The sequence below is a fragment of the Hylobates moloch genome, unplaced genomic scaffold (genome assembly GCF_009828535.3).
Source record: "Hylobates moloch isolate HMO894 unplaced genomic scaffold, HMol_V3 SCAFFOLD_18, whole genome shotgun sequence".
NCBI classification, from domain to species: Eukaryota; Metazoa; Chordata; class Mammalia; order Primates; family Hylobatidae; genus Hylobates; species Hylobates moloch.
The window spans coordinates 50869461-50886352 of NW_026652293.1; positions in this window are offsets into that span (position 1 = coordinate 50869461).

Here is a 16892-nt window from a genome sequence, read left to right on the forward strand (position 1 = left end):
GGCGTAAGCCACCATGCCTGGCTGGGCATAGATATCTTTAGAAGGCGGTGATTTCATTTCTTCTGGGTATATACCGAGAAGAGGAATTGCTGTGTCATATGGGAGTTCTATTTTTCATTTCTTTAGGAGACACCGTATTGTTTTCCACAATAGCTGCACTACTTCACTTCTTTATCTCTATAATTCCTCTGTTATAATTTCTTCTGGTCTTGTAGTTAAAAATATAAACTCAATGATAATGACTTCTAAATCTTTATTTCCAGGTTCCTAGAAATGCAGTCTTGGATATTCAGATATCTACTTTATGACTTTGTGAATGCTTAATACATTTCCCAAAATTAACCTGGCCAAAACAATTTCTTCTTAAAACTAAAAAGAATTGGAGAAAGCGCCAATCTTTTTCATTTCAACACCCAGTATTTGCCAAGATAGATATTGAGGCACTCTCCTTGATTTTTCTTTTTCTTTTACTTTTCTCATTAAATTCTTTAATAATTCTGTTTATTGCACCTACAACCATATCCTGAGTTTGAATGTATTTATTCTCTCTAGAGGAGCGGAGCGTGAAGAGCAGAGGTTAAACACCTGGGATCTGGGTTCTTCTTTAAGTATTCTAAGGAACTTTTATTTTATTTTATTTTTGTATATATTAAAATGTACAACATGATGTTTTGATATACATATACATAGTAAAATGATTACTACAGCCAAGCAAGTTAATATGTCTATCATCTTGCTTCTTGCTAGATGTGAAATCTTGGTTCAATTGCTTACATTTTCTATACTCCCACTTCTAAATGAGGACAAAATAACACCTACCTCATGGAGTTTTTTGTGATAATTAGTCCAGTAAAAATGTGCACACTTTTAACAATCCCTAGTGCACAGTAAACACTCAAAAAGTATTAGCTATTATTAGTCATTTGTTCATAAATTCTATAGAATGGCAGCGATCATGTGAAAGGCACTGTTGTAGGTACTGTGGATATGCAGTGATATAAAGCAGTAATGTACATTGGGTGATGATAGTGTTTGTGGTTACTATGGAGGTTGAGCTATGAGGAGTGAAGGTGGCTGATGGCCTCTACCTATCACATCTTTGGCCCTCCTACTGTGTCCACACAGGCCTGGATTTCCCCAGGCTAATCCTAGAGAGTACTGACCAGAAGATGCTACAGCCAGGTCATTTCTGCTCAACATGAGGCTCTTCTAACAGGCCATCTTTGCTCCAGGGCTTCCCACCAGCCTGTCCAATGCTTTCTCAGAGCTGCATTGTAATGTGAGATCCTCTCTACCCATTCTTCTCTTCTGATCCTCCTCTTACCTGTCTTCTTTTACAGATATCAGACCTGTATTGCTGTCTGAAGGCTCTACCCACCCACTTCTCCTACCTCTCCCCTTTATCCTTCTAAAGCATTTTCCCTCGTAAACCTATTGGACATCTAAATCCATCTTGGCATCTGCTTTTTGGGAGACCCAAACTGACCCAGTGCTAAAATGAAAAATAAAACAGGGTCAGGGAGCTAGAAAGTGACTCAGAGATACACAGGGCATTTACTGAATGCCTATTTAATAAGATGAGCAGAATTTGTTAATCTGTGGGTGGGTGAGGTATGCCAATATCCAGAAGGAGTGCATTTCAGACAAAAGCATTAGCAAGTGCAGAAACCCTGACATGGGAACATTCTGGGTGTGTTTAAAGACCAAGGAGAAGCCAAGATATCTGGCATGACTTGAGCAAGGGGGTGAATGAACCGTAGGGGATAAGGGCATATGAGCAGTGGAGAGCTAGCTGTCTTAGGACCTTGCAGACCCAGATAAAGATTGCATTTTTTTCTATCACAGAGTGAAACACCATTGGAATATTCTGAGCTTAAGATTGACATGATCTCACTTTTTAAAACATAAAAGCAGGATTTTTCTACCTGCCCTTTGGAGAACCCAGCTAAAGTTGGTGCGTTCACAATGGAAAAACAAAGTGGGTGTGGTAGACAAGATTCTAGGTGGTCCCCAAGAACCCTGCCCTCTGGTGTACATATCCTATATAATTCCCTCGCCTTGAGGATTTGTAGAACCTGTGATCCAGTTATTAATTAGTTAACCTTGGCCTAATCAGATAGGCCCTTTAAAAGAAAAGCAGCTGCAGCAGGTTCACCCCTGCTGGCCTGGAAGAAAGCAAAGAGCCATGTTGTGACATGTTTATGAGGCCCACATGGGAAAGAGCTGCAGGCAGCCTCTGGGAGCTGAGAGTAGTCCCTGGCCACCGATAGCTACTAAAAAACAAGGACCTTAGTCCCTCAACTATAAGGAACTGAATGCTGCTAACAACCTGTATGCTTGAAAGGGTACTATGAGCCTCAGATGAGATTGCAGCTATACTGACACCTTGATTTCAGCCTGATGAAATACTGAGAAGACCAGCTAACCTGTACTCAGACTTCTGACCCATAGAAACTGTAAGATAATAATTTGTTGTTTTAATAATAAATACAATACATAATAAATTTATGTTCTTTTAAGCCACTGTGTATGTAACAATTTTTTACAGAGCAATAGAAAATGAATCCAGTTGGCAATGGTGGAAAACAAGCAGAGAGGCTATGTAGTTGAGAGGCTATACAGTCCTCCAGATGGGAGATGATGGTGGCTTGGGTCAGGGTAGTAATGCCATATCTTTTGGTGGTCAAGCCAATGAGATTTGTTGATGGATTGAATGTAGAGTGTGAGAGAAAGACCTCAAGGATGACTGCAAGATGTTTGACTTGAGCAACTGAATGTTTGAAATGTTCAGTGACTGAGAATGGAAAGACTATGGGAAGAACAGACTTGATATCTTTTTGAGAGACTGAATCAGTAAGAATCACAAATTCTGTTAAATTGGGAATCCCAAGTATACATCAAAGTGAAGATGTCCAGAAGGACCACTTGAGTGTATGAATTAGGAATAATGGGTGAGGTCCAGGTTGGACATACATTAATACATTTTGGAGTCATTGGCAAATGCATGATATTTAAAACCTTAAAACTGGATGAGATCACAGCAATTATTACTAATATTTCCAGACCTGTCCAAGCCTCCTCCATCTCCCACCTGGAATTCTTCATTAACTTTCCAGTGGTCTCCCTGATTCCACTGCCCTTTTACTATCCATTCTCCATGCTGCTGCTGGAAGGATTGTTTTTTTAAACCCACATGCCAATCAGATAAGGTCACCGCTCTGTTTAATATCTTCCAGAGGATTCCCATCACACAAAATTAGTTAGCTTTTGTTGTATTACAAGCCACCTCAAAATTTAGTAGCTTGAAGTAACATTCATTTATTTTCATTCCTGATTCTGTGGGTCTATTGAATATTTATTCTGCTCTCCAGTGCTAAGCTGGGGCTGGATGATCCAGGATGGCCTCACTCCTATGTCTTGTGGTTGCTTAGTTGACCAAGTCATAGAGGGTTTAGCTGGGATGTCTCTTCTTTTCTCCATGTGGCCCCTCATTCTCCAGCAAGCTATACCAGGTTTCTTCCAACGGTGGACTCAGAGTTCCAAAGAGCAGCCAGAGAGCAAACCCCAATGCGCAAGAACCTTCCTAGGCCTTTGTTTATGTCATGTTTACTAATGACCCACGGGCCGAAGTAAGTCACTGGGCCTGCCCAGACTCTAGGAGGTGGAGAAATAGGCAATACCTTTTGATGAGAACCACTGCACTGCAAAGGCACACTGCAAAGAGGAATATGAAAAGAATAGCCGGGAAGAATTAAAATTGCACCTAGAAGACAATTCTGAATCCTTACTCTGGCTTTCAAAGTTTGGCATGATTTGACCCCTGCTCTCTCTTTAATATCCTACTCTCTGTCTTTCTTTTTAAGTAGGTTTATTTTTAATTTTTTTAATTTTTATTTTTTATTTTTTTATTTTTTGAGATGGAGTCTCACTCTGTCACCCAGGCTGGAGTGCAGTGGCACGATCTCGGCTCACTGCAAGCTCAGCCTCCCAGGTTCATGCCATTCTCCTGCCTCAGCCTCCCGAGTAGCTGGGACTACAGGTGCCCACCACCACACCCAGCTAATTTTTTGTTTTTTAGTAGAGATGGGGTTTCACCGTGTTAGCCAGGATGGTCTCGATCTCCTGACCTCGTGATGCACCAGCCTCTGCCTCCCAAAGTGCTGGGATTATAGGCGTGAGCCACCGTGCCCTGCCTAAGTAGGCTTATTTTTTTCTGCAGCAGTTTTAAGTTCACATCAAAACTGAGCAGAAGGTACAGAGATTTCCCATATAACCCTGCTCCTATTCATGCATAGCCTCCCCCATTATCAACATCCCCCACCATCTGCTCTTTTATACCCTAGGTCTTGAGCCAAAATGCTTGTCTTTCCATAAGTTAACAAACTTTTTCTTGGTTCAAAGAACCTGATGCTCCTTCTGTCTGGAATGTTTGTTTCCCCAGCTTTATTGAGGTATAACTGATAAATAAAATTGTATACATTTTAGATATACAATGTAATGATTTGGTATATACATATACTGTGGAATGGTTACCACAATTAAGTTATCCATCACCTTACCTAGTTGTCTTTTTGTGTGTGTAGGGTAAGAACATTTGAGATCTACTCTCAGGAAATTTTGAATATCCAATACAGTATTATTAACTATAGTCACTGTGTTGTACTTGAGCTCCCAGGAATTTATTCTGGAATGCACTTCCCCCAAATCTTGGTATGACAGGCTCCTCCTTTGCATTGAGGCCTCAGATTAAATGTATTCTTCTGAGACAGGCCTTCTCCTATATCCTGATCACTCTCTGTCTCATCCTCTGGGTAAATTCTGTTTATAGTATTTATGATCATTTGATTTCTTCTAGTTTGTTTATTGCTTCACGCGCATGACCACCACCCCTTTGCAAAAAAAAAAAAAAAAAAAAAGTGAGCTCTGTAAGAGTAGGGATTTCATTTTGTTTATTCCAAGAACGGCACCTTGCATATAATGGATATTTAAGCAACTGTTAAATAACATTCTCATTTAACATGAGAAAACTGTTACATTCTCATTTAACATGAGGAAACTGAGAGCTGACTACAATTGAACAACCCCAGTTCAGCTAAAATTTATATGAAATCTGTATAACCAAGATGATAAAAGAATAGAAAACTATTTTAAAGTAGGAAACAAATATGTCTTTTAGACACTCAGGTAATATTTACTGTCTTTTAAAGGAATTCATAATGTTAAATTTCTTTTTAAAGGAGTTCTCTTTTGGTGATGTGACTCAGAGGTAACAGTGCCCAGGTCCCTGGATTAGTACTTTGCCAGCCACTCATTTTCAGCTGTTCTCTTCTGATTCATAACAAGTCGTCAAATATCCTTTAATGAATAGGAAAGTCCTTGATACTTACTTCCTGTCCTTTCTGACATGTTTGCCAAAAAGCCACTCATTAACAAATTTTATTTCTCAACTGACCGGCTGTTATGGATTGAATATTTGTGTCCTTCCAAAATTTATATGTTGAAGCCCTAACCTCCAATATGATGGTATTAGGAGGTGGGATTTGAGAGGCAATTATGTTTAGATGAGGTCATGAAGGTGGAGCCCTCGGGATGGGATTAATGTCCTTACAAGAAGAAGAAACACCAGAGGTTCCTCTCCCCTCCATGTGGGGACACAGCAAGGAGGCAGTCATCTGAAAGCCAGGAAGAGGGCCCTCACCAGGACAGGACCATGCTGATGCCCTGGTTTCAGACTTCTGGAACTGTGAGGAATAAATTTTGTTGCTTAAGTCACCCAGTCTATGGTGTTATGTTATGGCAGCCTGAGCTAAGATACCTCCTTACCCTCCTTTCCCCCGTTTTCTTTCTCTTTCTCATTGAGCCCATTTTTTCTGGTTCAACCAGTTTTAGTGATTCTGTTTTCCAGGGGACATCTGTAGCTTGTTTCATTTGTATTTTCTGATTAGTCCTTGCATCAGATTCATTTGTCTGCTCCAGCGCCATTCACTTTTCTCAAATGAAACAATTCTTGTCTCCTCTAGTCTACTCCAGCATTCATCAACTTCGTCTCATATACCCCAGGGAAATTTCCATTCTCCTGGCAATAGGCAGAGAACTTCCCAGGCACTGCACTGGATATCTTAAATCTGGTTCCTAAAAGTCAATGTGCAAATAGAGATGAGTGCAAATTGAATGTGGCTGGAGTGAGGTGGCAGAAGAGTAATATTCCTGGGATTCTAGAATACTGAAAGTGGCCATTGACCAAAGTCACTGTGAAGAGAATACACTATGTGTTTACTTGCTGTTTTGTTTTCCTTCTGGGCATAACAAGCCCTCATTTCCCGTCCTCCTTTGCATCTAAGTGGAGCTATATGACTAGATTGGCTCAATGATACGTTTGTGGAAGTAATCCACCCCACCTTCAGGTTTGGTGCAGCAAAGTGGAGAGGAGCTTGACCCAATTAAAGAATGGAATTCTCTGAGGATTATCCATCATTATGAAGGCAATGGGAAAAGATGACTGTCTAAAAGGCAACTAAGCAGGCTTTTCTTCCCATGGGGTGAGATTATGAGATTAGAACTTGGGAAACATTCATATAATGCTCAGTAACTCCTGGTGACATCCACACAGAAGTTCATTTGAGATTCACAAGCACAGAGGAAGTTTCTTACTAAAAACTAACAGAACCACATAAAATAAGAAAGTGAAAACGTATAGAGAAAAAGTCTAGCTACTTAGAGACCTGCACAAGAAAAGAGAAAATAGATAGCCAGAGAGCAGGAACAATTACTATCAATAGTAGTTACTTTCAGCAGTAGTCTACATTGGGCTCCTTAGAAAAGAAAGCCTCCATTCTTCTGGCAAGGGAAGGAGAAACTGCCTGATTGCTGGAGCTGGGGCAGGCATGGTGAGGTTAATGAATGCTCCTTGTACAGATTTCCAAGCCATTCTTCTGTTATCAACTCCACATCACACTCCTGCCTTCAAAGGTAGTGGGGCTTGTGATAGGAGCTATCTTTTTTCTTACTGTCATTCTCCCCTGTAGACAGTTGGAATCCTGGCTATTTCCTGCCTGTAGCAACCACTTGTAAGGCACTGTGTGCCACAAACTGTCTGCCCAGCTGATTTCAGTGCAGCGGTAGACAGTCCCATGTGCATGATCTGTTTCCCACATCAAGCATGGACTTCAGCCTCTCTCTGCTTTGCCACCCCAAAGTTTTGTCTGAAGTCATTGCCTGAAAGCAACCCAGAGGTATAAAGATTTTAACCCTCCTGAAGGCAGCCCTTAAAAGGTAGGGGAGGGAGTCATGAACACATGCTCTAGCCTGCTCCAAGTTGCTTCAACACTGCTCCTCTGAAAGCCCCCAAGGGATCTGAGACCCAGTTGTGCAACATAGGAGCCAGCTCATGAGGCCCGTTCCAGTCTCACATTTCCCACCTTCTCACTTCTGCTGTCCTGTTTCAGTTTCCATATAAGGCTTTGTTTCATCTTCTGCTTTTCAGGAAACCCAAGGTTCCAACTAGACTTTCCAGCTGCCAGTGTCTTATCAATACATCTGCTGCAGTTTCTTCTCTAACTCTTTTTGTCCCTTATGGGTTTATAGTTGTACATTTCTGTTGTCATGTCTGTGGGATTAGGAAAGAAGTGGAGGTAGTGTGTGTCTTCAAGCCACTCTTCTCCCCCTGCTGAGTTGTAACCAATCCTGAGCTTGAATGAAACTTCCTGGATCTTCCCATCAAAAGATCTCTTCTTTTGCTTTCTTGTAACATCCTACATTAGTCTTCATAACCTGAACACAATTTGTAATTTTATCTTTATTCGTTGTTTTGCCACTCAACCACTAGAATTTCGGCTCCATGAATCAGAGTCTACATCTTTTTTGCAGATCTCTATGTGTTTTTGTTCAATAAACAAAGGATTTTCTACTGTCCCGTAGGTTCTAAAGAGTTCCAATCCCTCTAGCCCTCCCTGTGGTAGTTAGGTGACTGCTCAGGTCACCCACACAGAGGCTCTTCTCTACATCTCTCCTTGAAAAGGCTCAGCTTTAAGCCGATTCAAAAATATGTCATCAAGAACTAGATGTCAGCTAGAGGAGGACAAAGTTCTGCAAGTGTGGACATGAGTGGGCAGCTGATTTGGGGGATGGTGGGGGAAAAAAAAGAAAAAGCAGAAGGGTGCAGAGGTAGGCTTGGTTTACTTTACCCCCTGCTCTGGCTAATTCACTGCCGGACTCCCAGTACCTTAGAACTGGTATTATTCCTTACTGCAGAATTGCCCATAGCTCCTAGTTCCTGGGATCCTGATACTCCCTTGCTTATGAACAAGGATTCCCCCACCATGCTGAGGCATCCTATACCTGCCTAAAGCAGCTTTTGATACCATTCCCAAAGATAATACGCAGATACTCTGGAGACCACCTTCACAAGACCTTCAGCCACGTGGCAAAATAGAGCATGAAGATAGTGCCTGTAAAGTAATTTAATTGAAGATTCTTGTTTGAGAGACAAAAATAAATGATGTTTCAAATAATAGTATCTGAGATATTTTACAGATAGACCAAAGATTGTTTGATTTAAAGAACTATTAAAACACCACAAAGGGATTGAGAAGGTTCACCCTCCCCCTTTCTAGAAAGTCCTTCATGTGACATCCATCTTCACACTGCCCCTGATTTTAAAACTAGCACATGTATGACATATAATACAACATTTATAAATTAAGGAAGCCCACCTCTTTTAAGTAATATTCTTTAAATCTCCGTTTCTGACAGTCCTACTATTTGCACAGTAACTGTAATAGGCGTATTTTTTGGAAAATAGTGAATAAAAACTGACAAGCTATCTGGGGAATCTGAATGTATAATTGATAGGGGCATAAATTAATATGATTAGGCCTTTATTGGGTGCAGTGGCTGCCAAACCTACAAAAGGGGACTGGAATGAATCACGGCTGTGGTCTCGAAGCTGATAGACATCAATATGTAATGTGGATTATCTCAAGCTTTCTCATGTGGTCCGCTTATGACAGCACTGAGCCTAATTGAAAATTTTATCTTTTTGTTGCATACAGACAGTTTTGGCTGGTCACTTCCTTTGGAAAGAGGAGCGAACCAGGTGATAAAAAGAATCAAGGTTTTCAGTGAAGGTCTTAATAAAATCGTTTTATAAAGGTTTTAGAAATTAGTGCTTTGTAAAGCCACTTTGGAGAACCTGACTTCTGGAAATTCCTTTGCACTATGATTTTCTGAATATTAAGCAGGCATGTCCAAACCAAAGTAACAAAGACACAGAAGATTCTGTCACTTCTGTGAAAATCGACACTTTCTTCATAAAATTGTCATTAGTAGTTTAGCCTTTTTTTGATGTTGTGTAAAACCATTTCTTAATTACAATGATAATATATCTTTGTAGAATAACATCTATATTTCCATAAGTAACAAAATTAAAATAACTTTTCCTTTGATTCTAAACAACAAACATGTGCTTCAGTTAAATAATCATCCCTGGTTATCCGTATTCTTGCTGATACATGGCTTCCGACTGTATGTTTTAGGTTGTAATTCTATAATCAAAAACAGGAAGTCAAAGCTGTTATATTTACAGAAGGACATGTTAAGTTTCAGAGATCAAAGCACTTACATCTGTAATTTTCCAGAACTTCATCCTTTTATAGCATATAAAATATTAACCGCATTTTACATCTGCCCTTGGCAGTAATAAGTTTCAGATGTGAAACAAGTTCGATATGATTTTGGGGAACATTTGTGTATGGCAACCAGAAAGGTCAGTATGTTTTATGTACTTTGTGATAAAAGTAAGTGTTGATATCTAGGGACTGGACAATGAAAACTAATGGGGCATTGGAACTTTCTTGGTGACCTCATGAAGCAATTTACGATCCTTTTATCACCCCTAATATGATGTTGTCATAAAAATGATCTTTTAATTAAATGTAACAGGAAAACTCTGCACCGTCATCAGGGTGTTTCTGGTCCTGGTGAGTTAACATTTTTAATAGCGTACCTTCAGCAGTCAGCAACGTTGGATTTATAAAATATGGTTCCTCTCAAACACTTCGAAAGCTATAATCTCCATAGCCGTATCAACCTAAGAGACTGAAGAGTAAAAAGAAAGCAACTGGAAGAGTTACTCTTGCAGAAAGGCAATGGAGTATCATGGAAAGACAATTGGCTTAGAACAAAAATGGCCTATCACATACTAAGCTCCTACAACATGCCAAGCATTCTGCCAAAAACTTTACCATAACTTTTATTTCATGTAGTTTAACCCTTGTTCTCTGGAGAACTGCGTTCTGTATCTGACTCTGCTACTATTTGCTTGTAAAATTTTGGGCACAACATCCTACTTTCAGTTTTGTCTTCTGTAAATGGAGTGAGAGAGAAAAGAATTGGACCAGATGGTCTCTAATTCCAGCATTAAACTTCTATAGAGGCAAAAGAATAAGGATAGAAAAATGAGGAAGAATCAGAGCAAGGGACATTATTGAAGGTTAGCATGAACCACCCACAGTCCTGGGTTTTAGAGACACAGACGATCAAGATACGGTTCCTGACACTGAAGAACTTGTAGTCTTGTGGGGGAAATGCCATATTAATATAAAATATGTACTGGAAAAGGCAAGCCCAGAAGGCTATGAAAACAGAGGAGAAAGTGTAGGTCAAATGAAATGTTTAGGGACGGCCTCTGGAGGAGATGATGACTAGCTAAGCCTTAAGTAACGAGAAATGTTAAGTTAGGTGAAAAAAGGTAGGATTGATGTCCCAGGCAGAGGGACACCGAGGAATAAAATGCCCTGGCAAATGCAAGGAACTGCAAGTGGTTTGCTATTACTAGGGCATGCCATACAAAATGGATAGTAGGGGGAACAAAAATGGAAGAGAAAAGGGGGACACAGTCTAAGAACATTCTTGCAAGCTGGGCTAAGGAGCATGGACTTTGCCCACAGGAAATGGGAAGCCACAGATGGTCAGGCTGAGTTTTAGAAAAATGACTCTGCCTACAAGAAGAGGGACATTTTAAAACAGAATAAAAATGAAGACAGGGAGATTAAAAGGCTACTGTAGCGTTTGTTGAAAAGATAATGAGCTCTGAACTAGAGAAACGGAATGGGTGTTGAGAGGAGTAGACAGATACGAGGAACATTTAGAAAGTAAAATCAGCAGGGCTTGGGCTTAATTGGATATAGGATTAGTCTAGGGAGAAGGGACAGTTCAAATCAAAATGTCTGGCCAACTCCTTCAATTTAAGAAAACTGAAAGTCATTTAATCTGGTGGAAAAACTCAATTGACTCGTTGTTATGGCGGTCAAAAAAAAAAAAAAAAAGGTTAGTTAACTAGAATCTTCATATTTTACCAAGTAGTTGGCATGAGTCTAACTATCACTTATCTACCCCAGAAGCCAGCAGTAAAGAAAGCCATTTTTACCGCCACTTTGTAGTTGATAAATGGAAATCCTTGATATTAAGTGACACACCCCAATGATGGCTGGTGAAGGGAACAAAGCCAGCTCTCCCAGCTTCCAGTTCACACCGTCACTCTTTGCGTAGTACGCCTCTTCTGTGACAGAAGGACTTAAAGCAATTCTTTTCAATTCATATTGTTATTAGCATTCATAATTCTAAAAATATTTTTTCTTTGCTAACTTAAAGATTTTCCTTAGTAAAATTCCTTAGTAGAACAGTTTTCCTTAGTAAAAATTGTCCTTAGTATTTAAAATTCAAGTGCCTAAATACTTGCCTGAAGAGTGCCGTGTTGTAGCTACAATACTACAGAAAAGTGGACACATTTAAAATATCAGCACCCTTCTATTTGAAAAGGTAGCCCCAAATAAGTCCCTATTATAAAATACTCTTTTACATGAGATGTGTGCCATTCACAAGAGGATTCTTGACAATGTGACTGAGGCTTGATTTTCCATGGCCATTGGGTAAAGTGTAAGCATGGACAACTGGGAAAACAACAATAATCCCAAGCCTCACTCTAAATAATCTTTTCAATCTCCCCATGTGCCAACTCTTTTACCAGAGCTTCCATCATGCAATAAAATTGACCTACTTGAATTTTGTCTTTTTCTCCCTTCAAGACTTGTGGATGATTTCATCCTGGAACACTAGGGAAATATGAAACACAAAGACCTCACACATTAGCTGCAATAGTTAACTTTTTGTGTTAGCTTGACTGGGTTAAAGGAAGTCCAGATAGCTGGTAAAGCATTATTTTGGAGTATGTCTGTGAGATTGTTTCTGGAAGACATTAGCATTTGAATCAGTAGGCTGAATAAAACAGATGACCCTCTCTAATTTAGGTGGGCTTCATTTAATTCAATGAATTCCAGAATGGAATAGAAAGGCAGAGAGGGTAAATTCTTCTCTCTCTCTGCTTGAGCTGGAACATCCTCTTTCTCCTGTCCTTGGATCGGCACTTCTGGCACTTGGGACTTGGAACTCAGACCAAGACTTATACAATTGGCTCCCTTGGTTCTCAAGCTTTTGAGCTTGGGCTGAAACTGTATCACTCGCTTTCCTGGACCTCCAGCTTGCTGACAGCAGATTGTGGGACTTCTTAGCCCTCATAATTTTGCAAGCCAATTCCTATTTTATATATCACATTGATTCTGTTTCTCTGGAGAACCTTGGCCAATACTTTAGCAAACAAGGTGATATTTAGCAAAGGCCGTACATTGTATTTAGAAAGTTGCTGAAAAATCCATTAACTCTGCACTGTATCTTTCAATCTTCTTCTGAGCTATGAAATCCTAACAACTCAAATCGACATTCTCTCAGCCCTGTGTTAACACAGGAATTTCTCAGGGACTGAGGTCAATGGTCCAGGAATTAAAATCGAGTAGGAAATAGCAACATACAGCTGTGGCCACTGGGTTGGAATGTGAATGTTAATAACACAGTATATTTGGTGCCTTGATAGGTAAGTTTTGTTCAGCATGATTCTGTTACTTTTGTTTCAGAAGGATGGCAACAAATGGATTCGAGAGAACAGTTTTCATACTAACTATCTCTCTCTACTCTTACTGGTTCAAGCTCATTTTATGTACTGATTAGACCCTTTGAAACATCTTCCTAAATGATCTCTCTGCTTTCTTAATACCTTTAGAATAATTTGTACTCTATGCTACAAGAATTATGATATTTGACTTGACTTGTTCCCAGAGACATTTCAGTATCTTTGTATAGTTTATATGATAAAACCTAAATTCCTTTACTGCTTATGACCCATTTATGGCTCAGCCAGTGCCTCCGTGTTCAGCCTCATGTCCTGCCACTTTTCATTCCTGAGTTTCAGCCAAGTTAAACCACCAGTAGGTCTTCAAAGATACTACCTTCTTTTATGCCTCCCCACACTAGCATAGTGCCAGCTTACCAATGCATCAAGAGCCAGTTGGCCAGCAATATTGTACAACTCTTGGAAAAAGTCAGGGCATGAAGTCCAGACAGTCACGAGCTGGAATACAGGCTCCACTACTGACTGGCTACATGACCTGGAAGGAATTACTTAAGTCTCTAACCAGGAGAATCCTCACCAGAAAAAAAACAATGGTATCTACATTATAAGAATTATGAAAGAATCAAAGGGTGAATGTATGTAAAACTCACAGTACAGTGCCTGGCAGTTAGTAAGGACTCGAAGTATTAGATGTGACCACGTTATTAGTAATTTTTAATCATTCTTTTATGCCTTTCCTAGGTCCAGATAAGTGGTCTATCAGCCATAATCCCAGACACTTGCTGTAATTGTTTGAAAGTCTGTCTCCTCATACAGGCTCTGCAGGGTGTGTGCGTCTTACATGGAAGCCTCAGGACCTGTCTTTGAATGAATTAGTGAGGAAAAGGAAAACTTCTCTCTACTGCTCCTGTAAATGCAGAATAAGGTACACTTTTTTTTCACACCCATTACAACTCAGTGAGAATTCCTTATGACAGTTTATAGCACATTATCAATCTCCTCTTTATTGGGAAATGGGCTTTAAATTGTTTTCAAGAATATGTGAAGAACAGCTAATGAGCCCATGTTTCACTGATTTGAATCACATACACTGCTTTCTATAAAATAATTATTTTTTACAGCGCATTTTAGCAAACTACATGGTATCCTGGTCGTGGAAATGATGGTGTTCTTTTGTTTTTATTTAGTCATTTTCTCTAATCTTCCTTACTGTTACTTATTACTACATTGTATTTAACTCTACTGTTTGCTTCAGCTGTCCTTATATCTTTCTATCACGTGTTTCAATCAAGTGGGGTGAGGTTTGTAGAAAAATAAGGTGAAAGTGAGCCTTAGAAGACAAACACAGTAGCCACGATTTGAGAATGGCTAATCCACCATCTTGAGACAAAAGTTGACTTTCTATTTAATTTAATTCTGTTAATATATAATAATACATGTAATAAAAATGTAATTTTTATTGTAAACAGGAAACCATAGAGACACTGAAGCTCCCTAGAACTCTCAGATCCTTTTCTGTGCTATGTTTGACCGTGTATGCATATATATGTATATGCATATTTATTTTTAATCATTTTTGACACTGAATTCATAATACGTTTTCTGAGTTTTTAATATGCAGCACTATCATTTGGAAATCTTTCCATGTTAGTAAGTATATAACTCTTAGTTTTTTAACTTTTGTATAGTATTCCACGATATGGCTACACTGTGATTTATTGGCCATCTATTCTTGGTAGACGTTTATGTTAGTTCCATTTTTTACACTGTTGCAAACAGTACTGCAATAATAACATTTCTAATTTTGTCTCCTTTTATAAGGGATCTACATTTCTCTGGGAGTTCATGCTCAGAAGTGGAATTTCTATGTCTCATTGTTTGGATTTAAGAAAATGTAAATGTATTCAATTATTTTTTAATAAGAATACAATCATATAGTACAAAACTCAGAAGTTATAAAAGGGTATTAAGAAATCTGTATTTTCTGCTTTCTCAAGCTTGGAACATTTACCCCTGTGGAGCTGAGACAACAGGGAGTCCAGCCCATATGGAGAAGACATATGGAGAACCAAGGTGCTCTAGTCAACAGTCCCAGATGAACTGCCAGATGGTAGTCAGAACCAGCCACCAGTCATATGAGTGGGCCATCATGAGTGCTGCAGCCTACTCAGATCCCCAGATGACTGTAGCCCAGCTCCCACCTCCAGATGAACCACCCTGCTGAGCCCCATCAACTCTCAGAATCATGAGAAATAATAAACCATTATTATTTCAAGCTGCTAGGTTCTACACTGATTTTTTCCCCTGCAACCTAAGCGTATAGAGACTCAAGATGCCCTAAATATATGCTGCAAGAGTGATTTTTAATTGAATAATAAAAATGTTTAAAATATTATCTCAGCATAATTTTAATTCCCATTTTTATTATGAATGGAGTTGAGCATATTTTCATATTTCAGTTTTTTTAATGAAGTTGTATTAAAGTTGAGCCACCACTGGCCTAATTGTGACAAATATCTCTCCTCCTCACTTCCCGTGAAATATACCTCAGTTGTTTTTTTTTTGAGTCCCCAAAAGATTACCTCCCACAAAAGCATTCATCCAGCAGTCATCAAGCAGTATGTTCCCCAGGCTAGAGTGCAGTGACATGATCTTGGCTCACTGCAGCCTCAACCTCCCAGCCTCAAGCAATTCTCCAGCCTCAGCCTCCTGACTAGCTGGGACCACAGGCATGCACCACCACACTCAGCTGCTCTTTTCTGTTTTATGCCTTCCCTCTAACATGGCTTGTGAAATCCCAGGAAGAAGTCTAAGTGTTGCTACTGCCATGCACTTTTTTTATCCTACCCAGACCCAAAACTTTTCTACTGCTTATAAAACAAAATCTATGCTTATCAATAGTTGATAACATTACTGGGAAGGCTTGGAGGAGGGTTATTAGCACTAACAACTTTAGGGCTCTAGCTCTGCCAGCCACGGAGTCCTTGTGAATTTAGAGAGCTCAAAGTGGATTAATTCAATGCTCTCATTTTAGATATAAGACAACTGCTCCTAGCCAGATTGAGATATTGATTCATTGTTACAAAATAAGTCAGTGGTAATTTTAGGATTAGGGTGAGGCTCTTGACTTCAATATTCTATACATCAGCTACCTATAATTTTGAGTAAACTAGGCCAGGCATGGTGGCTCATGCCTGTAATCCCAGCACTTTGGGAGGCTGAGGTGGGTGGATTGGTTTGAGCTCCAGAGTTCAAGACCAGCCTGGCCAAAATGGTAAAACCCATCTCTATAAAAAATACAAAAATTAGCCGGGTGTGGTAGTGCACACCTGTGGTCCCAGCTACTCGGGAGGCTAAGGCTGGAGAATCACTTGAACCTGGGAGGTGGAGGTTGCAGTGAGCCAAGATCACGCCACTGCACTCAAGCCTGGGTGACAGAACGAGACACTGTCTCAAAAAAAGAAAGAAAGAAAGAAAGAAAGAAAGGAAGAAAGAAAGAAAGAAAGAAAGAAAGAAAGAAAGAAAGAATCTAAAAACAAATTAACTATAAAAAAATTTTTGAGTAAACTTTTTTAGATTTTACTTTTCATTCTGTCATAGAAAGTCTCCAATAGCCTTTGTTCAGTATTAGTTGGCACTCTTGGTTACACGTGACAGAAACTTAACTCAGACTAGCTTAAACATAAGAGAAATATATTGGCTCCAGTAACTGAAAAGTCCCTGCATGGTGGGATTCCAGTGCCCAAAATGTATTGTCAGGGCTCTGTTTGTTTTCATCTCTCAGTTTTGCTTTTAGCTCTTGGCTACATTCCCAGGCAGGCTCTTTCTATGAGGCATAAAGAAAGCTACCAAGAGCTTCAGTTTTATACGGTCTTTTTACCTCACAATCTCCTGATGGCCTTCTTGGGTCACATGACCTTCCAGGAATCAA